Genomic DNA, 22778 nt, shown 5'->3' on the forward strand with positions numbered 1-22778 from the left:
GGAAGCTGGAGGCATGAAGGTAGGCATAGCGGTCGGTGGGTTTTCGGTATAGGGTGGTGTTAACATGGCCATTGCTTATTTGTACTGTGGTGTCCAGGAAGTGGACCTCCCATGTAGATTGGTCCAGGCTGAGGTTGATGGTGGGGTGGAAGCTGTTGAAATCATGGTGGAATGATCACCTACAGCCCTCAGCTTAAACCTCTCCAACGCATCATCAGTGATCTACAACCCATTCTGGACAATGATCCCTCACTTTCACAGACCTTGGGAGGCAGGCCAGTCCTCGCCCACAGACAACCCGCCAACCTTAAGCATATTCTCACCAGCAACCACGCACCGCACCATAACAACTCTAACTCAGGAACCAACCCATGCAACAAACCTCGATGCCAACTCTGCCCACATATCTACACCAGCAGCACTATCACAGGACCTAACCAGATCAGCTACAACATCACCGGCTCATTCACCTGCACGTCCACCAACGTTATATATGCCATCATGTGCCAGCAATGCCCCTCTGCTATGTACATTGGCCAAACTGGACAGTCACTATGCAAGAGGATAAATGGACACAAGTCAGATATCAGGAATGGCAATATACAAAAACCTGTAGGAGAACACTTTAATCTCCCTGGCCACACAATAGCAGATGTTAAGGTAGCCATCTTACAGCAAAAAAACTTCAGGACCAGACTCCAAAGAGAAACTGCTGAGCTCCAGTTCATTTGCAAATTTGACACCATAAGATCAGGATTAAACAAAGACTGTGAATGGCTATCCAATTACAGAAGCAGTTTCTCCTCCCTTGGTGTTCACACCTCTACTGCTAGCAGAGCACCTCACCCTCCCTGATTGAACTAACCTAGTTATCTCCACACTGATTTATACCTGCCTCTGGAGATTTCCATTACTTGCATCTGAAGAAGTGAGGTTCTTACCCACAAAAGCTTATGCTCCCTATACTTCTGTTAGTCTTAAAGGTGCCACAGGACCCTCTGTAAAAATGATTAGGGGGCTGGAGCGCGTGACTTATGAGGAGAAGCTGAGGGAACTGGGATTGTTTAGTCTGCAGAAGAGAAAAAAGGGGGGGGATTTGATAGCTGCTTTCAACTACGTGAAAGGGGGTTCCAAAGAGGATGGATCTAGACTGTTCTCAATGGTGGCAGATGACAGAACAAGGAGTAATGGTCTCAAGTTGCAGTTGGGGGAGGTTTAGGCTGGATATTAGGAAACACTATTTCACTAGGAGGGTGGTGAAGCACTGGAATGGGTTACCTAGGGAGGTGATAGAATCTCCTTCCTTAGAGGTTTTTAAGGTCAGGCTTGACAAAGCCCTGGCTGGGATGATTTAGTTGGGAATTGGTCCTGCTTTGAGCAGGGGGTTGGACTAGATGACCTCCTGAGGTCCCTTCCAACCCTGATATTCTATGATAGATTCTAAGCAACAAAGACACTCAGGCCCTGTCTACACTGGCAAGATTCTGCACAGTAAAGCAGCTTTCTGCACTGTAACTCCCGAGGTGTACACACTGCCAAGCCACTTAGTGCACAGAAACTGCGCAGTTCTAGCGCTGTAAAAAAACTACCCCAACGAGAGGCATACAGCTTTCTGTGCTGGGGCTACAGTGCTGCGGTGCCAGTGTAGACACCGTGGTCAATTACAGCGCTGTGATTGGCCTCCAGGAGGTGTCCCACAATGCCTGTTCTTGCCTCTCTGGTCATCAGTTTGAACTCTACTGCCATGCCGTCAGATTACCAACTGTCATCCCCACCCCATAAATTCCTTTGGAATTTTGAAAGTCACCTTCCTGTTTGCTCAGTGGCTCATGCAGTGATCTCAGTGCATCTTTCCAGGTGGCCATGCCTGCTCCATGCACTAGGCGATCCCCCACTTGGAGCAATGCCGAGCTGCTGGAGCTCATCAGCATTTGGAGTAGGAGGCTGTCCTGTCCCAGCTCCGCTCCAGCTGTAGGAATTATGATACCTACAGACAGATTTCATGATGCATGACCAGAAAGGGGCTATGACCGGGACACACTTCAGTGCAGGGTCAAAGTGAAGGAGCTGCGGAACGCCTACCACAAGGCACGGGAGGCAAACCGCCGCTCCGGCGCTGTGCTCACGAGCTGCCAGTTCTACAACGAGCTGGACACGATACTCAGCAGCGACCCCACCTCCACTGCGAAGGCCCCTGTGGATACTTTGGTGGCTCGTGTGCCAGTCGAAAGTGGACTGAGCCAGGAGGAGGAAATCTTGGACAAGGATGTGGAGGGGGGGGACCCAGAGGCAGAGGATGACTCGGACGTCAGAGATGCATGCAGCCAGGGGCTCTTTTAGGGTGACCAGATGTCCCGATTTTTATAGGGACAGTCCCGATTTTTGGGTCTTTTTCTTATATAGGCTCCTATTACCCCCCGACACCCCCTGTCCCGATTTTTCACACTTGCTGTCTGGTCACCCTAGGCTCTTTTCTACCCCGGAGGAGGCTAGGCAGTCACAGCAGTCGGATCTTGGTGAAGCACGAACAGGAGAGGTGGCCCCCGGTAAGTGGATCTGACTTTGGGAATCGCTGAAGCGAGTTGGTGGGAGGAAGGAGGGTTGCAGAAAGCAGACTTGTCTCCCACTGCATGCCTAATTTGAGCGGCAGAACAGGCTGTTGATTGACTCCCTCACTTCACGGGACTCTCCCTCAGAGATCTCTAGGAAACTCTCTTGGAGATACTGAGCAATCCGCTGCCGCAGGTTCTTCAGCAGAGCAGCTTTGTTTCTTGCCCCATTAACGATAACTCTCCTGCACCACTGTGTGCTTGCCTGGGGTCAGCCAGTTAGTGACAGGTGTGTGAATACTGGCTGTGTTTTAAATCACTGAATCAGTGCTTTCTGTGTTGCAAACAATACTGCTTCTATAAAATATTGCGTTTAAACTTCACAGAGATGACCTTGGGAGCCCAGCCTCCTTCTTTGTTGTCGGAGGCTGAATGGCTGCGCAGAATTAGAAAGCGGCCAAGAAGAACTAAGGAGGACTTTCTGCGTGATGTCATGATGCGCTCCACCTCTGAGAAACAGGAATTGAAGGAGTGGCGGGACAGCGAGAAGAGGGACCAAAAGGAGAACGTGGCACACCGGAATGAAGCCACGGAGCGTCTCTTAAAGGTTATGGAGCGCCAAGCAGACATGCTCCAGGCAATACTAGCTCAGCAAACCGAGCAGCTCCGCGCCCGCCCTCCCCTGCAGCCGCTGTGGCAAAACTCTTTCTCGTGCTCCCCCCAGACACTGCCAACACACTCTTATCAACCTCCTGGCTCCAGTCTACACCCACAGCATTCCACTCCTCCTGCACCAAAGTGCAGCACTGCGGACTCCCACTGCACTCAACACCCATCCCTCTGCAGTTTGGCCTTGCTGAAGTACAGCACCTGCTGCATTGTACTCCAAAGGAGAAGGTTGGATATGATCTCTGGACATACAAAATTTTTAGCCATCCCCCTTCACTGCTGATGGGTTGGGGTTTTTTTGGTTTGACTCCTCCGGTGGTTGTTTAATAAAAGAATTGTGTTGGTTTGAAAGCAATCTTTATTCTATGAATTGAAAGCAAAAAGAGCCCTGCAAAGCAACATACAATTACGTTAAACCCACATATTGCATTGTCTGCACCAATCATCTCCTAGCATTACAAGCACTGCACTCCCGGGCATAGCAACAAATATAAGTGGCTTTCAGCTTCAACTTGCTGCCTCAAGGCATCCCTGATCCTTATGGCCACACTCTATGCCCCTTTAATAGCCCTGGTCTCTGGCTGTTCAAACTCAGCCTCCAGGTGCTGAGCCTCTGTGGTCCAGCCCTGAGTGAAGCTTTCACCCTTCCCTTCACAAATATTTTTGGAGTGTACAGCATACAGCTATAAGCATAGGAATATTGTTATCGGCATACGTCATGCACCTTTCTGGACCAGCCTGTGTTAATGTCTGTGAAATGCCCACGGTGATCCACAAGCACCTGGAGAACCATTGAGACATACTCCTTGCAATTAATGTACCCAGTGGCTAGGTGGTCTTGTGCCGGAATTGGAATATGCGTGCTATCGTCCCGCCGCAGTTAGGGAAGTCCATTTGTGCAAAGCCATCCATAATGTCATGCACATTGCCCAGAGTCAGTCTTTTGGAGCAGGATGCGATTAATGGCCCTGCAGATTTCCGTCAACATGAGTCTAGCGGTCAACTTTCCCACTCCGAACTGGTTAGCGACTGATCAGTAGCAGTCTGGAGGAGCCAGCTTCCACAGTGCAATTGCCACATGCTTTTCTAATGGCAGGGCAGCTCTCATTCTTGTGTCCTTGCACCGCTGGGCTGGGGTGAGCTCATCACACAGTCCCATGAATGTGGCTTTCCTCATCCGAAAGTTGTGCAGCCATTGCTCGTCATCCCAGATACGCATCATGATGTGATTCCACCACTAACTGCTTGTTTCCCGAGCCCAAAAGTGGCATTCCACTGTGGTCAGCACTTCCATGAATGCCACAAGCAATCTCGTGTCGTAGCTACTACGCATGGTGAGATCAGTGTCGCATTCCTCTTGCCTTTGTAGTTTAAAGAATAACTCCACTGCCATTCGTGACGTGTTAATCAGAGCAAGCAGCATATTGGTCAACAGTTCGGGATCCATTCCTGCAGCCCAAAGAGGCAGGTCGCAAAATACAGAAACGGTTGAAGGACGACACCAAATGCGGACGGAATCACAGGGATTGCTGGGATGCGAAGCAATGCATCACGGGGCATTGGGACAGGATCCAGGATGCCCTGTGACCCCCCTCCCTTCCCATATCTCTTAGCAGCAGAAGAGAAAGAGGTGATCTGTGGGATAGTTGCCCAGAGTGCACCTCTCTGAATACCGCTGCAAGTGCCACAAGTGTGAACTCTCTATTGTGCAGGCAGCTGATAGTGTGAACACACAACAGCGGTTTCCCTTCAGTGCTCTCTGAGTGGCGCTGTAACTCTGCGAGTGTAGACATGCCCTCAGAAGACTGAAGACTCCAACAGAGGAGACTGGCCCAGGTTTAAGGGACAAACCTGTGTATTAAGGGCTGCAGTATCCAGTGGGGTGAGAAAAACTAGTTAATCTAGATGTTGCCCAGTCTAATAGTTGAGTTTAGACAGCGTGCTTTTATTTTATTTATTTTGATAACTAACTCTCACTTTTTGCCTATAACTAATAGTCACTTAAAATCCATCTTTTGTAGTCAATAAACTTCTTTTATTGTTTATCTTTACCAGTGAGTTTGCCTGAAGTGTTTTGTAAGGGTCTTTACTCAGGTTTACAAAGGCTTGTTGTGTATATCCACTTTCCATTGCCGAACTGGTGAACCAATGAATAAATCTGCACTACCCATCTTGAGCAGTGCAAGACGGTATATTCCTGAGGTACGGTGCTGGGAGCTGGGGGGATTTGGCTGGTGCCTTTCCCTGTGTGATTTGTGAGTGGCTCAGGGAGCATTCATGCAATAGAGCTGGGTGTGGGGGCTCCACATGCTGTTGTGCTGAGTGATAACAGCACCTGGAGGGGTTTGCTGCTTGTCACTAGCACAGCATTGAGAGACAGCCCAGGCTGCAGAGTTACGGGGGGCACAGTGGTCCCAAGGTCCCAAGCTGCACCCTGGGGATCCTGTCACAGCTGCTTCTTGGAGCAGCTAGTCCTGGAACCCACAAGAGGAGAGGCACTTCTTGATTCAGTCCTAAGTGGAGCACAGCATCTGGTCCAAGAGCAGGGCCGGCTCCAGGCACCAGCCCACCAAGCTTGTGCTTGGGGCGGCACCTGGAGGGGGGGCGGTGCGGCGCTCCAGCTCTGGCCGCCGGGGAGAGCGGAGCTGCAGTGGGCTCGCCGCCCTCCCCCTGCGCTCTGGCCGCTGGGCAGAGCGGGGCAGCGACTGGGCTCGCCGCCCTCCCTGCGGCGCTCCGGCCGCCGGGGAGAGCGGAGCCCCGGCCGGGCTCTCCGGCCGCTGGGGAGAGCGGAGCCCCGGCCGGCTTGCCGCCCTCCTCCTGGCGCTCTGAACGCCGGGGAGAGCGGAGCCCCGGCCGGGCTCTCCGCCCTCCTGCCGGGGCTCCGGCCGCCAGCGCAGCCGCGGCGGGCTCGCCGCCCTCCCCCTGGCGCTCCGGCCGGTCGGGGAGAGCGGCCCGCGGCCGGGCTCAGCGCCCTCCCATGCCGCACTCCGGGGGGGGGGGGGGGGGGGGGGGCGGCGGGAGGCTTTTTTGACTGGGGCAGCAAAAAAGCCAGAGCCGGCCCTGTCCAAGAGTCAGATATAGCTGGACCCCTTGGTAATAGTGACCATAATATAATTAAATTTAACATCCCTATGGCTGGGAAAACACCACAGCAGCCCAACACTGGACTATACAAAAATGAGGAACCTAGTGAAAGAGAAATTAAAAGGTACAGCACCAAAAGTGAAATCCCTGCAAGCTGCATGGAAACTTTTTAAAGACACCATAATAGAGGCACAACTTAAATGTATACCCCAAATTAAAAAACACAGTAAGAGAACCAAAAAAGTGCCACCATGGCTAAACAACAAAGTAAAAGAAGCAGTGCGAGACAAAAAGGCTTCCTTTAAAAAATGAAAGTTAAGTCCTAGTGAGGAAAATAGAAAGGAGCATAAACTCTGGCAAATGAGGTGTGTGTGTCTATATATATATATATATATATATATATATATATATATATAAAATTAGGAAGGCCAAAAAGAATTTGAAGAACAGCTAGCCAAAGATTCAAAAAGTAATAGCAAATTTTTTTTTAAAATCCATCAGAAGCCGGAAGCTGCTAAACAACCAGTGGGGCCACTGGACAGTCGAGATGCTAAATGAGCACTCAAAGACAATAAGGCCATTGCAGAGAAACAAAATTAATTCTTTGCATCAGTGTTCACAGCTGAGGATGTCAGGAAAATTCCCACACCTGAGTCATTCTTTTTAGGTGACAGATTTGAGGAACTGTCCCAGACTGAGGTATCATTAGAGGAGTTCACAATGTTTTGGAACAAATTGATAAACTAAACAGTAATAAGTCACCAGGACCAGATGGGATTCACCCAAGAGTTCTGAAGGAACTCAAATGTGAAATTGCAGAATTACTAACTGTAGTTTGTAACCTATCATTTAAATCAGCTTCATACCAGATGACTGGAGGATAGCTAATGGGACACCAATTTTTTTAAAGGGCTCCAGAGGTGATCCCGGCAATTACAGGCCGATAAACTTGACTTCAGTACCAGGCAAACTGATTGAAACTATAATAAAGAACAGAATAGTCAGACACATAGATGAACGTAATTTGTTGGGGAAGAGTCAACATGGCTTTTGTAAAGGGAAATCATGCCTCACCATTCTATCAGAATTCTTTGAAGGGCTCAACAAGCATGTGGCCAGGGGGATATAGTGCTTAGATTTTCAGAAAGCCTTTGACAAGGTCCCTCACCAAAGGCTCTTAGGCAAAGTAAGCTGTCATGGGATACGAGGGATCCTCTCATGGATCAGTAATGAATTTTAAAAAAAGAAACCAAGGGTAGGAATAAGTTGTCAGTTTTCAGAATGGAGAGAGGTAAATAGTGGTGTCCCCTAGGGGTCTGTACTGGCATCTGTTCTGTTCAACATTCATAAATGATCTGGAAAAAGGGGTAAACAGTGAGGTGGCAAAATTTGCAGATGATACATGTGATGGGTTTGGTCACAGAGACCCCCTTGGGACTGTCACCTGATGTGCTGAAATTACCTCTGAGCTAATTTCCCTGCCAGCCTGGGACTTCCAGAACCCTGCCTTGTTGAGCCAGACACGCTAGCCTGTTGCAACACAGACTCAGAGTCTGGTCCACGCCCCCAAAGCTGCAGACTTAACTGAAAACAGCTCAGCAGGTACCTATCTCCAGCACCCAGACACCCAGCTCCCAGTGGATCCAAACCCCAAATAAATCCATTTTCTCTGTATGAAGCTTATACAAGGTCAACTCATATATTGTTCACCTTCTATAACACTGATAGAGATATGCACAGCTGTTTGCTCCCCCCCGGTATTAATCACTTACTCTGGGTTTACTAATAAACAAAAGTGATTTTATTAAGTATAAAAAGTAGGATTTAAGTGGTTCCAAGTAATAACAGACAGAACAAAGTAAGTTACCAAGCAAAATAAAACAAGAACACGCAGTCTAAGCCTAATACATTAAGAAACTGATTACAGGTAATATGTCACCCTCAGAGATTTTTCAATAAGCTTTCACAGACTAAACTCCTTCCTAGTCTGGGCCCAATCCTTTCCTCTGATACAGTTCTTGTTAGTTCCAGCAGACATCTTAGGTGGAAAGCAGGGGTTTTCTCATGACTGGAAGCCCCCTTTGTTCTGTTCCACCCCCTTTTATAGCTTTGGCACAAGGTGGGAATTTTTTCTCTCTGGGTCCCCACCCCTCCTCCTAAATGGAAAAGTACCAGATTTAAGATGGATTCCAGTATCAGGTGCCATGTTCACGTGTTCTGTGAGACCCCAGCCTCCATTCTTCCAGGGCTGGCCCACACGTACCCAGGAAGGCTTGCAAGTAAACAGAGCCATTTACAGTTCATTGATTCTGAAGCACCCTTACCGGCTTCCACGTAATATGTTTACAGCAGTGATACAAGTTTATATCTTCTTCTCCTAACTCCAGACATAGAAATAATACATGCAAACAAATAGGAGGAATATATTCAGTAGGTTATAACCTTTGTTATGATACCTTACAAGAGACCTTTTGCATAAAGCATGTTCCAATTACATCATATTTACAGTTATAAGCATATTTCTCTAAAACACATGGACTGCAATGTCACAATACAAAATTACTCAAGATAGTTAAGTCCCAAGAAGACTGTGAAGAGCTACAAAAAGATCTCACAAAACTGGGTGACTGGGCAACAAAATGGCAGATGAAATTCAATGTTGATAAATGCAAAGTAATGCACATTGGAAAACATAATCACATCTATACATATAAAATGATGGGGTCTAAATTAGCTGTTACCACTCAAGAAAGAGATCTTGGAATCATTGTGGATAGTTCTCTGAAAACATCCGCTCAATGTGCAGCAGCAGTCAAAAAAGTGAACAGAATGTTGGGTATCATTAAGAATGGGATAGATGACAAGACAGAAAATATATTACTTCCATATAAATCCATGGTACGCCCACATCTTGAATACTGCATGCAGATGTAGTAGCCCCATCTCAAAAAAGATATATTGGAATTGGAAAAGGTTCATAAAAGGGCAACAAAAATGACTAGGGGTATGGAACAGCTTTCATATGAGGAGAGATTAATAAGACTGGGACTTTTCAGATTGGAAAAGAGATGACTAAGGGGGGATATGATAGAGGTCTATAAAATCATGACTGGTGTGGAGAAAGTAAATAAAGTGTTATTCACTCCTCATAACACAAGAATTAGGGGTCACCAAATGAAATTAATAGGCAACAGATTTAAAACAAACAAAAGGAAGTATTTTTTCACACAATGCACAGTCAACCTGTGGAACTCCTTGCCAGAGGATGTTGTGAAGGCCAACACTATAAAAGGGTCCAAAAAAGAACTAGATAAGTTCATGGAGGATAGGTCCATCAATGGCTATTAGCCAAGATGGACAGGGATGGTGTCCCTAACCTCTGTTTGCCAGAAGCTGGGAATGGGTGACGGGATGGATCACTTGATGTTTACCTGTTTTGTTCATTTCCTCTAGGTCACCTGGTATTGGACACTGTTGGAAGACAGGATACTGGGCTAGATGGACCTTTGGTCTGACCCAGTATGGCCGTTCTTATGTACTGTATGATATTACTAAAAGCAGCCACAAACCAGTTCCCCACAGACAAAAGGCTAGCCAATGCCTCAGCCAGGTGTCAACAAAATCAAATGGACCTGTTTAAGGCAGGAAACAAGGTGTGTGTGAGAAATTTACATCTTGGCAAAGAAACAGCTGGAGGTTCTCGTCCATACATACTTTGTCTCCTGAACCCTAGCTGGAGATGAGTCTTCTTCGAGTGATTGCTCAGGTGTATTCCACAGTAGGTGTGCGTGCTCGCCACGTGCACCAGTACCGGAAGTTTTTCCCTTAGCAGTACCTGTAGAAGGGGAGCACCGCTGCGACCCCCTGGAGTGGCGCCTCTATATCGCGCTATAAGGGGAGCTGCACACTCCCCCCACCCTCAGTTCCTTCTTGCCACCAGTGAAGGTAGTCGGAACTTCGTGCTCCAGCCTTGCTGTAGCTCTTCTAGTAGCCTTAGTAGTACTCGTCTTCTCCAATAGTTGGATAACTTCTTTAGTTAGTTGCCTTGCGCGGGGCATGCCCCGTGCCCCAGGCTTCAAGTCGTGCGACTCCTGTCACAGTTCTATGCCAAGAAGCAACCCTCATACTCAGTGTCTCCGCTGCTTGGATGAGATCCACGTAACTGAGAGCTGTAAGATGTGTAGATCGTTCAAGCCTCGAACTAAACAGGAGAGAGATATCTGGCTCCAGGCCCTGCTAATGGAATTTGCGCTGGCCCCGGCACAGGCACACCAACCGGACTCGGCGCCGGGCACCGTGTCCTCGGTGCGGAGTGAGGCTCCCTCCACCAGTTGGCACCGCTCACCCGCTAAGAAGCAGGGAAAGACTCATCGGCGCCAACAAAAGGACAGGGGTAAGGCCGGACCCGAGTTGGGCAGCCCACGATCCCCCTCGGGACCCAGACCTCCGACTCGTGCTGAGCGGAGTAGCCCGGTCCCGTCCACACTTGCCTCTCCCACGGTGAGAATACCATCGATGCCGGAGGCTGCACAGGCCGTGCGTGACATCCTCTCCCTTCCGGTGCCAGGTGCGCCGCTTGAGACGGGCCCCCGGTCCCGAGGGAAGCCGCCGTTGGGAGCACACCAGCCCTCCCCAGCACGACACAGTCCCCGCTCCGAGGACCGTGCGCTGCCCTGTTTGATAAGATCCTCACATAGCTCGCGTCAGCCCTCCACTCCACTCAGACTGGCTGACTCGCCCGCGTGGGAGTCTCGAGGGTCGTCCACACCCCACCGGGGGCACAGGCACCGAGACAAGCAGCGTCGACACTCCTCCTCGAATCGTAGCTACTGGAGCAGATCCCGACACCATCGTCACAGACGCTCAGGTTCGAGTGTCCGCTCCACCAGGCACCATGCTTGGAGCTCCCCTCGAGCGTTACCAGCACTGAAGCATCATAGCTACGATCGCCGGGATGACTACGGGAGCAGCACCTTGGACGAGTACCGCTCCTTGTTGTTGAGTTCCAGATCTCGAGGTCGGCACCGACATGACCATAGACGTTCCCGCGGCTCTTACGACACCGTGTGGTCAACGGCGGCCTCGGCCTTGGCACCCAGCCCCCCGTCCCGGAGGGGCCCCGCCCCTCCAGAGCAATCTGCACCGCTCGGCACCCAAGTCGGTCAGTGGCAGAGGGCACCGTGGCAGGGCCAATGGTGTCAATGGGCACCGTGGCTGCAAATGCCCGCCCAGGCGAGACCCCGCTCAGTATCCGGAGCGTCCCAGGCCCATTCGGTGTCCCCCCCTCGACAGAGGGAAAAGTCGACGGGTACCGAGCCAGTGGCACCGTGTCCAAATTCGATCTTGGGGGTCGACCCACCGGCACCTCCCGACGCCCTGGGAGCCGGACCGGTCCCCTCGCCAGTGCTGGAGGAGACCATAGCGGCTCCACCGCCCATCCTACAGGAGTATTTTAAGGCTCATCAAGAGCTCCTCAAGCGGGTGGCCTCAAATCTTCAGCTCCAGGCTGAGGAGATGGAGGAGCCATCGGACACTCTTTTTAATGTGCTGTCCTCCTTGGCACCGGGCCGTGTGGCCCTCCCTCTCCACCAAGGGGTAGCCAACATATCAACTTCCCTATGGCAAACCCCAGCTTCCTTGGCGCCCATCTCCAAGAAAGCAGAGAGGAAGTACTTCGTGTCAGCTAAGGGACACGAGTACCTGTATTCCCACCCGGCACCCAACTCCTTGGTGGTGGAGTCAGTGAACCACCGGGAACGCCATGGTCAGCCCGCGCCCACCCCCAAGGACAAAGATGCCAGGAGACTGGATTCTTTTGGCAGGAAGGTTTATTCTTCAGCGAGCTTCCAGCTCAGGGTGGCCAACCAACAAGCCCTGTTGAGCCGGTATGACTTTAACTTATGGGGGTCCCTGCCAAAGTTCGAGCCTCTTCTCCCGGAGCAGGCCAAAAGGGAGTTCAAGGCTCTGGTTGAGGAAGGAGCAGCAGCGGCAAAAGCAGCCCTCCAGGCGGCCTCGGACACGGCCGACACGGCAGCCCGTTCAATGGCCTCAGCCATATCCGTGCGCAGGACGTCGTGGCTTCTCTTGTCCGGACTGTCCGCAGAGTCCCAGTCCCTGATGCAAGACCTTCCCTTCAATGGAAAAGTGTTGTTTGCAGACCAAACTGAAGTCCGCCAGCATGGGATGAAAGACTCCCGCACCACCCTGCAAACTCTGGGCCTATATGTCCCGCTAGCAAAGGACAAACCTAGGCCACAGACCTCTGCATCTCCTGCTAGGGGCAGATATGAACCCCCGCCTAAGAGACTGAGGGAGCAGAGACGCAGGTCCCAGTGTCAGTCCCGCTCGGCCCCGCGACCAGGCCCCTCAAAGTGCAAGAAGCAGGGGAAGAGGCGGTTTTGACTCTTTGAGGGGGGCCACCGGGCCTGTTGCCACGGAAGCCCCCCAGTTAATAAAGTTTGTGTTCTGCAACTGTTTATCTGCATTCCAAGTGGAGTAGTCCTGTATAACGTCGGACCAGTGGGTCCTCAGCACTATTTCCAGGGGCTACATGTTGCAGTTCGCTTCACCCCCCCTCCACCACCCCCCGCCCCGGGAGGATCTCGGGGACCTGGAACATGCCCCCCTTCTAACCCAAGAGGTGGCGCGCCTCCTCAACCTGGGCACGGTGGAGAGGTTACCGGTAGAATTCCAGGGCAAGGGGTTTTACTCCCGATATTTCCTGATCCCGAAGGCGAAAGGCGGGCGCCGGCCCATCCTGGACCTGCAGAATCTCAACAGGTTTATGGTCTGCTACAAGTTCCGCACGGTATCCCTGACCTCCATCATTCCCTCCCTAGACCCAGAGGATTGGTTCGCGTCCCTGGACCTCCAGGATGCATATTTCCATATCCATATTTTCGAGGGTCACAGGCGCTTCCTCCACTTCCTGGTAGGGCGGGACCATTACCAGTTCGTAGTCCACCCTTTTGGCCTTTCCACGGCCCCCAGGGTTTTTACCAAATGCATGGCAGTGTGGCAGCCCACCTCCGGAGGAACGGGCTGCAAATTTTCCCTTACCTGGACGATTGGCTCCTCAAGGGCAACTCTCGGTCCCAGGTACAGGCCCAGATGCAATTCCTGCTGTCCACATGCGCGGGTCTGGGCCTAGTGGTGAATGAGGTCAAGTCCACGTTAGTACTGGTTCAGCGCATACACTTCATAGGGACTTTGCTAGACTCCTTAGAGGCCACAGCCTCTCTTCCCCGGGACAGGTTCGAGACACTCAAAAGTCTTATAGCCTCGGTCACGAACTTCCCCGTGACGACGGCAAGGGTGTGCCTTCAAATCCTAGGTCACATGGCAGCATGTACGTCTGTGGTGCGACATTCCAGGCTCAGAATGAGGCCCCTCCAGCTCTGGTTAGCCTCCCAGTATTCCCAGTCCAGAGACAGCCTAGACAAGGTTGTCACGATACCACCCAACGTAGTGCCGCTCTGCAGTGGTGGTCCCTCCCAAGCAACATGCTGAATGGGATTTCCTTCCCTCCCTCACTAGACCTAGTGTTATATGCCTCGGGCCTGGGCTGGGGAGCCCATATAGGGAACATTCAAACCCAGGGTAGATGGTCGACCTTGGAATTGTCTCTGCACATAAATGTCAGGGAGCTCAGGGCAGTACGCCTGGCGTGCATAGCGTTCAGTTTGCACCTTCATGGGAAGGCGGTCAGAGTCCTCACGGACAACACGGCCACGATGTATTACATCAACAGGCAGGGGGGCATGCACTCCTCGGCCCTGTGCCGGGAAACCCTGGAGTTTTGCATAGCCCACGATATCTCCCTATGGGCCTTCCACCTACCCGGCGCACGCAATTTGTGAGCCGATCACCTCAGCAGGGTGTTTTCCCACCAATACGAGTGGTCACTCCACTGGGAAGTCGCCCAAAAGCTCTTCCGAGAGTGGGGAGCTCCCTGGGTCAACCTCTTCGCTACCGCCCAGAACAGACGCTGCCCCCAGTTCTGCTCCAGGGCAGGGGCAGAAAGGGGGGCGATTTCAGACACATTCCTCTTCCGGTGGTCAGGCCAACCGTTCTATGCCTTTCTACCGTTTCCACTGATAGGCAAGGTCCTGCAAAAAGTAAAGGCAGACAGGTCGAGGGTTATCCTCATAGCCCCAGATTGGGCCCACCAACATTGGTACGGGACCGTCCTGCAACTTCTAGCGCCCCCCCCCCCCCCATGGAGGCTGCTGCTTCACCCGGATCTTCTCTCCCAGGAGAGGGGATACCTTCTCCACCCCAACCTTGCCACGCTTCACCTGACAGCGTGGTTGCTCCATGGTTAAACGAGGAGGAGGGAAGGTGTTCGGAGGATGTCAGATGAATTCTGCTGGAGAGCAGAAAGCCGTCCGCATGACGGACATACCCAGGGCCGGCTTTAGGAAGTGCGGGGCCCAATTCGAACATTTTCTGCCAGGCCCTGGCAGGGATAACTTTAAAAAAAAAAAACGTAAAAAAAAGCCTTTCATTTCTTAGCAACCGGTTCCCTATAAAAAGTTCTGATTTAAGGGATGTGCCACAGTATGTATTTTTTGTACCAGTAGGGTTACCATACGTCCATATTTTCCCGGGAGGAATTTTTAAATTTAAAAAATTTTAATTTTAAAAATTCCTCCCGGATGACGATTTAAGAACCAAAAAGTCTGACATGTCCAGGAAAATACGGATGTATGTTAACCCTACCTAAAGTTCTTTTTTAAAAAGATGGGCCTGAACTAGAAATGAGCTCCGTTTCACATGTGTGGGTCCCCACCACTCCCTGGGGGTGTGCTAGGGTGACCAGATGTCCCGATTTTATAGGGACAGTCCCAATTTTGGGGTCTTTTTCTTATATAGGATCCTATTACCCCCACCCCCGTCCCGATTTTTCACACTTGCTGTCTGGTTACCCTGGGGTGTGCACATGTGTGGGTCCCAGCTGCTCCCTGCCCCCCTCATTGAAGCAAGTGTGCAGGGTTACTGCCCTGGGAACTGCAGGGCACCACTGGACATGGGGCTGGCTGGAGGCAGGGCAGGGGGTGACTGGAGGTAGGGTCTGGCTGCAGGCAGGGCAAGGGGTGTGGGGCTGGCTGGAGACAGGGGTGTGTGGGGTGGGCTCGCTGGCTTCAGGCAGGGCCGCAGGGGGGTGCGGCATGGGTTGGCAGGGCTGGAGACAGAGGAGTGCAGGAGTGGCTGGCTTCAGGCAGGGGGGTGCAGCAGGGGTTGGCTGGAGACAGGGCAGGATGTGCGGGGCTGGCTACAGGCAAGGCAGGGGGTGCAGGGCTGGTGCGGGCAGGGGGGTGTCTGGGGCTGGCTGGCTTCGGGCAGGGCCACAGGGGGGTGCGGCAGAGGTTGGCTGGAGACAGGGCCGGGGGTGCAGGGCTGGCTGTGGGCAGGGGGTGCGGGGCTGGCTGCAGGCAGTGGCCGTGCAGGGCTGGTGCGGGCAGGGGGTGCGGCAGGGGCTGGCTGCGGGCAGGGGGTGCGGGGCTGGCTGGAGACGGGCTGGCTGCGGGCAGAGCAGGGGGTGCCTGGCTGGAGACGGGCTGGCTGCGGGCAGAGCAGGGGGTGCGGCGCTGGCTGGAGACGGGCTGGCTGCGGGCAGAGCAGGGGGTGCGGCGCTGGCTGGAGACGGGCTGGCTGCGGGCAGAGCAGGGGGTGCGGCGCTGGCTGGAGACAGGGGCTGGCTGCGGGCAGGGCAGGGGGTGTGGGGCTGGTGTGAGCAGAGGGTGCAGGTACAACCCACCCTGTACGGTAAGTGCCCCCTCCTCTTCCTCCTCCTCCTCCCCCTTCCCCCACTGGGGTAGCAGCAGCAGCCCGGGGCTTGGGTGCTATTTAAAGGGCCCAGGGCTCCCCTGCTTCCACCGCCCTGGCCCTTTAAATAGCCGTGGGAGCCCTGGGGAAGTGGCGGGGCTCCAGCGGCTATTTAAAGGGCCGGGGCGGTAGAAGCAACGGGAGCTCTGGACTTTTTAAATAGTCCCCAGAGCCCCGCAGCCCTACCCCAGGGCTCCAGCCGTGGGGCTCTGGTGGCAATTTAAAGAGCCCCAGGCCCTTTAAATTGCCCCTGGGGAAGCCGGGCCACCCGGGTACAGCACACCGGCTCTTGTCGGTACGCCGTACCGGGGCTTGGGCGCGGGGCCCGATTCAGGGGAATTGGTTGAATTGGTCTAAAGCTGGCCCTGGACATACCTTGCCAAATGGTCTAGGTTCTCCAGGTGGGTGGGGGATCGGGGCGCCTCCCCGTCATCCGCATCGCTCCAACTCATTCTCGATTACCTCCTGTCCCTTAGAACCCAAGGACTAGCTCCTGTCTCCGTCAGGGTGCATTTAGCAGCCATTTCGGCCTTCCACCCTCCGGTGCAAGGTCACTCCGTTTTTTCCCATCAAATGACCTCCCGCTTTTTAAAGGGCCTAGATTGTGCATTCCCATATGCCAGGGTCCTGGTCCCCCAATGGGATCTGAACCTAGTGCTATCCCGCCTCACGGGTCCTCCCTTTGAACCCTTGGCCACGTGTTCCTGGTCCCACCTGCCATGGAAAGTGGCATTCTTGGTGGCTATCACCTCAGCCCGTCGTGTCTCGGGGCTTAGGGCCTTGACCTCGGAACCCCCGTATACGGGCTTCCACAGGGATAAAGTCCAGCTTTGCCCACACCCTGCGTTTCTCCCAAAGGTAGTCTCCGCCTTCCATATGGATCAGGACATTTTCCTACCAGTACTCTGTCCTAAGCCCCATTCCTCCTACACAAGCTAGATGTATGTAGGGCGCTGGCTTTTTACCTGGACCGAACCAGGCCGTTCAGGAAATCCTCGCAGCTGTTCGTTGCATCGGCCGAGCGTATGAGGGGGCGACCGGTTTCCACCCAGCGGATTTCCCACTGGATCACCTCATGCATATGACTTGGCAGGGGTTCCCCCGCCGCCTATCGTGAAGATGCATTCTACGAGAGCTCAAGCCTCGTCAGCCGCCTTTGTAGCCCACATCCCTATCCAGGACATCTGCAGGGCTGCCACGTGGTCCTCTGTCCACACCTTCTCATCGCACTATGCGATCGTCTCCCAAACGCGGGATGACGCCGGGTTTGGTAGGGCGGTACTCCACCCAGGCAACCCTTAAACTCCTATCCACCTCCATCAGGTATAGCTTGGAGTCACCTACTGTGGAATACACGTGAGCAATCGCTCGAAGAAGAAAGGACAGTTACCTGTTCCGTAACTGGCGTTCTTCGAGATGTGTTGCTCAGGTGTATTCCACATCCCGCCCTCCTTCCCCTCTGTCGGAGTTGTCTGGCAAGAAGGAACCGAGGGTGGGGGGAGCGCGCAGCCCCCTTTATAGCGCGATATAGAGGCGCCATTCCAGGGGTCGCAGCGGTGCTCCCCCACTACGGGTACTGCTAAGGGAAAAACTTCCGGCACCGGTGCACGTGGCGAGCACACACACCTACTGTGGAATAGACAGGAGCAACACATCTCGAAGAACGCCAGTTACGGAACAGGTAACTGTCCTTTCCTGGGACACAGAAGGGTTCCTGCATTTCATAGTGGCCAGGTGCCACTTCAGTTCACGGCGCTACCCTTTGGCCTGTCCTTGGCCCCCAGGGTGTTCACGAAATGCCTGGTGCCGGTAGCGGCTTAGCTCAGACGTCAGGGGGTCGAGATCTTTCTATATCTTGACGACTGGCTCATCAAGGGCAAGTCTCTGGAGCAGGTGCAAAGAAGCCTCGATCGGGTGCGCTCCACCTGCAACGACCTGGGCCTGTTAATAAACACAGAAAAATCTACGTTAACACCAGTCCAGCGCATAGAGTTTATCGGAGCAGTTCTCGATTCCATGCAAGCCAGGGCCTTCCTTCTGAAAGCATTCTTTCAGGCCATGGTGGATGTCATTGTCCATGTGACGAGACATCCGATCACCATGGCCCACACTTGCCTGCGGCTGATGGGCCACATGGCAGCGTGTACATACGTGGTCAGGCATGCCTGGCTTCATCTGCGACCCCTGAAAACGTGGCTAGCAATGGTCTACATTCCCAGCAGGGACCCCCTAGACCAAGCAGTCCTCTCATCCTTGAACTGGTGGCTAGACCCCAAGTCAGTGCTGAGGGGAGTTCCCTTTGTGTCCCCATCACTGTCGCTCACCTTGGTCTCGGATGCATCAGATCTGGGCTGGGAAGCCTACGTGGGCGAGCTCAGCACCCAAGGTCGCTGGCCACAACTTAGCTCTTCATATCAACGTCAGGGAGCTCAAGGCGGTGCGCCTGGCCTGTCAAGCGTTCTCGCCCATCTGAAAGGCAAGGTGGTGCAGGTCCTCACGGACAACACAGCCGTGATATATTACGTCAACAGGCGGGGCGGCGCCAGGTCCTCGGCCCTGTGTCAAGAGGCGCTCAGCCTCTGGTACCTTTGTGTGAGAACGCCATCCACCTGGTGGCCATTCACTTACCTGGAACCAGGAACGCCTGGCAGATCACCTCAGCAGGACCTTCTCTTCTCGCCACGAGTGGTCAACTTGATCTTCTAACGGTGGGGGACACCCCAGGTGGACCTGTTTGCATCCAGGCAGAACAGGAAGTGCCACATGTTCTGCGCCCTATACAGCGGGGACAAGGGTTCCTTGTCTGACACCTTCCTGATCCCGTGGTCGGGAGCATTGACGTACACCTTTCTGCCAGTGCCGCTTATCCAGAGTCCTGCTAAAGGTGAAGCAAGACAGAGCATGGGTCATTCTCATTGACCTGGCGTGGCCTCACCAGCACTGGTTTGTCGTGCTGCTGAGTATGTTGGTGGCCGACCCACTGCAGTTACCTCTTGTGACCAAGTGGGAATGTTCTTGATGTGTTATTTGAATGCTGAGTGGGGAGTATTGACCTGGGAAGGTTGCAGGGGAGTTTTGCTGGGACTGCCTGCATTGGGGAAGGGAGCATACCTAAGCATGTAACCTGAGAACCCAGGAGGGGGGTTGGAGGCCAGGTGACACCTCTGCCCGGGAAACTGGACAAAGGGCACAAAGGCTGGGGGAGGAGCCGGGAAAAGGGAGAAAGGAGGGGGCTGAAGGGAGTGTTCAGGTTTGGAGCTGGCTGGAAGATGGAGAGTGGTGACCCAATGGGGCTTGGGCTTCCCGACGGGGCTGTGGCCTCCCTGGGGCCCCCAGATGGACCTAACTAAAAGGGGAGGGGGCTGTTGTCGGTACCGGCAAGACCTGTTTTGGACTGTGTTCCTGTCATCAAATAAATCTTCTGTTCAACTGGCTGGCTGAGAGTCATGGTGAATTGCAGGAAGCCGGGGGTGCAGGGCCTGGTCTCCCCCACACTCCGTGACACCTCTCCATCCGGATCTGCTATCCCAGAACCACAGCAATCTGCTGCACCCAAACCTGCCGTCGCTACACCTGACAGGGTGGCTGCTCCATGGCTAAGCAGGGATGAGCGAGAGTGCTCCACGGCAGTCCAACAGGTCCTGCTGGACAGCAGGAAGCCTTCGACCGGGGCTACGTATGTGGCCAAGTGGAAGCACTTCTCATATTGGACCTTGGACAACAGCGTTCGTGCTGAGGAGGCCTCGTTGCAGGACATCCTGGACTATTTGCTGCATCTAAAGCTCCAGGACTTGTTGCTATCTTCTGTCAAGATGCATCTGGCGGCCATTTCTGCATTCCACCCTCTGTTTCAGGACAGCTCTGTCTTCACCCATCCCATGACGGCGCAATTCCTGAAAAGTCTAGTGCAGTGGTTTTCAAACTTTTTTTCTGGTGACCCCGTTGAAGAAAATTGTTGATGCCCACGACCCAGCGGAGCTGGGGATGAGGGGTTTGCAGTCAGGGCTGGCTTTAGGAAGTGCGGGGCCTGATTCGACGGGACCCCGGCAGGGATGACTCACCCGGCGGCGCTCCGGGTCTTCCGTGCCACAGAAGGACCCGCTGCCAAAGACTGGTAGGGAACCGCCTGGTGAGTACATTCCCCCCCCCAATCCGACCCCCACCCATGTCCTGCCCCCGACAACCCCCCTTAGAAACCGCAACCCCATCAACCCCCCGGCTCCTTGTCCCCTGACCACTCCTTCCCAAGACCCCCCCACCCTAACTGCCCCCCAGAACCTCCCCCACACAACTCGCCCTGCTCCCTGTCTCCTGACTGCCCCGACTCCATCCACCACCACCCCGACAGACCCCCGGAACTCCCACGCCTCCCCAACCCCCCCTTTCCCATTCCCTGACCGCCCCCCCAGAACCTCTGCCCAATCCAACACCCCCCACCTGCTCCCTGTCCCCAGGACTCCCTGCCCCTGCCTTATCCACACACACACCCCCGGCCCCGGTCTCTTACCATGCCACTTACCCCCGCCACTTACCCCCGCCGGAGCTGGGGCCTTGCCGACCGGGGTCAGAGCCGTGCCACCCGGAGCCAGAGCCACACTGCCCGGCAAGAGTTGGGGCCTGGCTGGAGCCGCGCCGCGGGGCCGGAGCCACTCGGCTGGGGCCGGGGCGCTCGGCCGGGGCCGGGCCGGAGGGAGTCGCTCGACCGGAGCCGGACTGGGCCGTGCTGCGCCTCCCTGGAGCCCTCCTCGCACCCCCCCCCCTGCCCCAGCTTACCTGCCACTGCTTGTTTCTAGGCTTCCCGCGCGAACATCTGATTCGCGGGAAGCAGGGGAGGGGGAGGAGAAGGGGGTGGAGCGTTCAGGGGAGGAGGGGGAGGGGAGCTGGGGCCGGGGGCAGGGCGGACAGCTCCCGGAGCTTGGGAACTGGCTCCAGCTCACCACTGGGCGCGGGACCCTCTTAGGCACGGGGCCCGATTCAGGGGAATCGGCCTAAAGCCGGCCCTGTTTGTGGTGTGGGAGAGGACTCTGGGCTGGGGCAGGGGGTTGGGGTGTGGGAGGGGGTCAGGGCTCTGTGCTGCAGGTACAGTCTGTAGGGTGGGGCTGGGGATATGGGGTTTGGGGTGCAGGAAGGGGCTCCAAGTTTGGGGGCTCAGAGCTGGTGCAGGGGGTTGGGGTGCAGGGTTGGGGTGCAGGCTTACCTCGGGTGGCTCCCGGTCAGTGGCACAGCGGCGGGTGCTAAGTCAGGCTTCCTGCCTCTCCTGGCACTGCAGACCACACTGTGCCCCAGAAGAGGCCAGCAGCAGGTGCAGCTCCGCGCAGCTCTCGCCCACATGCACTGCCCCCCCCAACTCCCATTGGCCAATTCCCGGCCAATGGGAGTGCAGAGCCAGTGCTTGGGCTGGGGGCAGTGCACGGAGCCCCGTGGCCCCCCCCCCGTCTAGGAGCCGGACCTGCTGCTTGCCGCTTCCGGGGCACAGCGTGGTCTCAGCACAGGTAGGGGGCTAGCCTGCCTTAGCCGGGCAGCACTGCCGACGGGACTTTTAACAGCCCGGTCAGTGGTGCTGACCAGAGCCGCCACGACCCAGTGCCTGACATTTCGCGACCCAGTACTGGTTGCAACCCGCAGTTTGAAAACCACTGGTCTAAAGCACCTGTAACCGCACGTCTGAGACCTGGTTCCCCCGTGGGACCTGAATCTGGTGCTGTCAAAGCTCATGGGCCTTCCTTTTGAACCCCTAGCTTCCTGCTCCCTCCTGTTCCTTTCCTAGAAGATGTCCTTCTTGGTCGCTGTAAAGTCGGCATGGCGGGTGTCCGAGATCAGGGCACTCATGTTGGAGCCGCTCTATACACTCTTGTACAAGGACAAGGTCTAGCTGCACCCGCATCCAGCTTTCCTGCCCAAGGTTGTGTCCCAGTTCCACATGGGCCAGGACATCTACTTACCGGTCCTCTGTCCGAAGCCTGGCGCATCAGATGAGGAGCGCACATTGTATACGCTGGGCCTCAGACGGGCGCTGGCCTTCTACATTGATAGAACGCGGCCGCTCCGTAAGTCAACGCAGTTGTTCGTTTCTGTCGTGGACAGGATGAAAGGTTGCCTGGTGCCAACCCAGAATTTCATCTTGGATCACGGCCTGCATCCGCCAGTGCTACGAGCTGGTGAAAGTGCTCCCACCAGCGACTCTGATGGCTTATTTGACTAGGGTGCAGGCGTCTATGGCGGCCTTCCTGGCGCAGGTGCCGATCCAAGAGGTCGGTCGAGCTGCCACCTGGTTGTTCGTCCATACGTTCGTGTCGCACTATAGAATCATAGAATATCAGGGTTGGAAGGGACCTCAGGAGATCATCTAGTACAACCCCCTGCTCAAAGCAGGACCAATCCCCAACTAAATCATCCCAGCCAGGGCTTTGTCAAGCCGGGCCTTAAAAACCTCTAAGGAAGGAGATTCCACCACCTCCCTAGGTAACCCATTCCAGTGCTTCACCACCCTCCTAGTGAAATAGTGTTTCCTAATATCCAACCTAGACCTCCCCCACTGCAACTTGAGACTGTTACTCCTTGTTCTGTCATCTGCTACCACTGAGAACAGTTTAGATCCATCCTCAATGGTGGCAGATGACAGAACAAGGAGCAATGGTCTCAAGTTGC

Source organism: Terrapene carolina, unplaced genomic scaffold, assembly GCF_002925995.2.
Source record: "Terrapene carolina triunguis isolate 2854851 unplaced genomic scaffold, T_m_triunguis-2.0 Scaffold714, whole genome shotgun sequence".
NCBI classification, from domain to species: domain Eukaryota; kingdom Metazoa; phylum Chordata; order Testudines; family Emydidae; genus Terrapene; species Terrapene triunguis.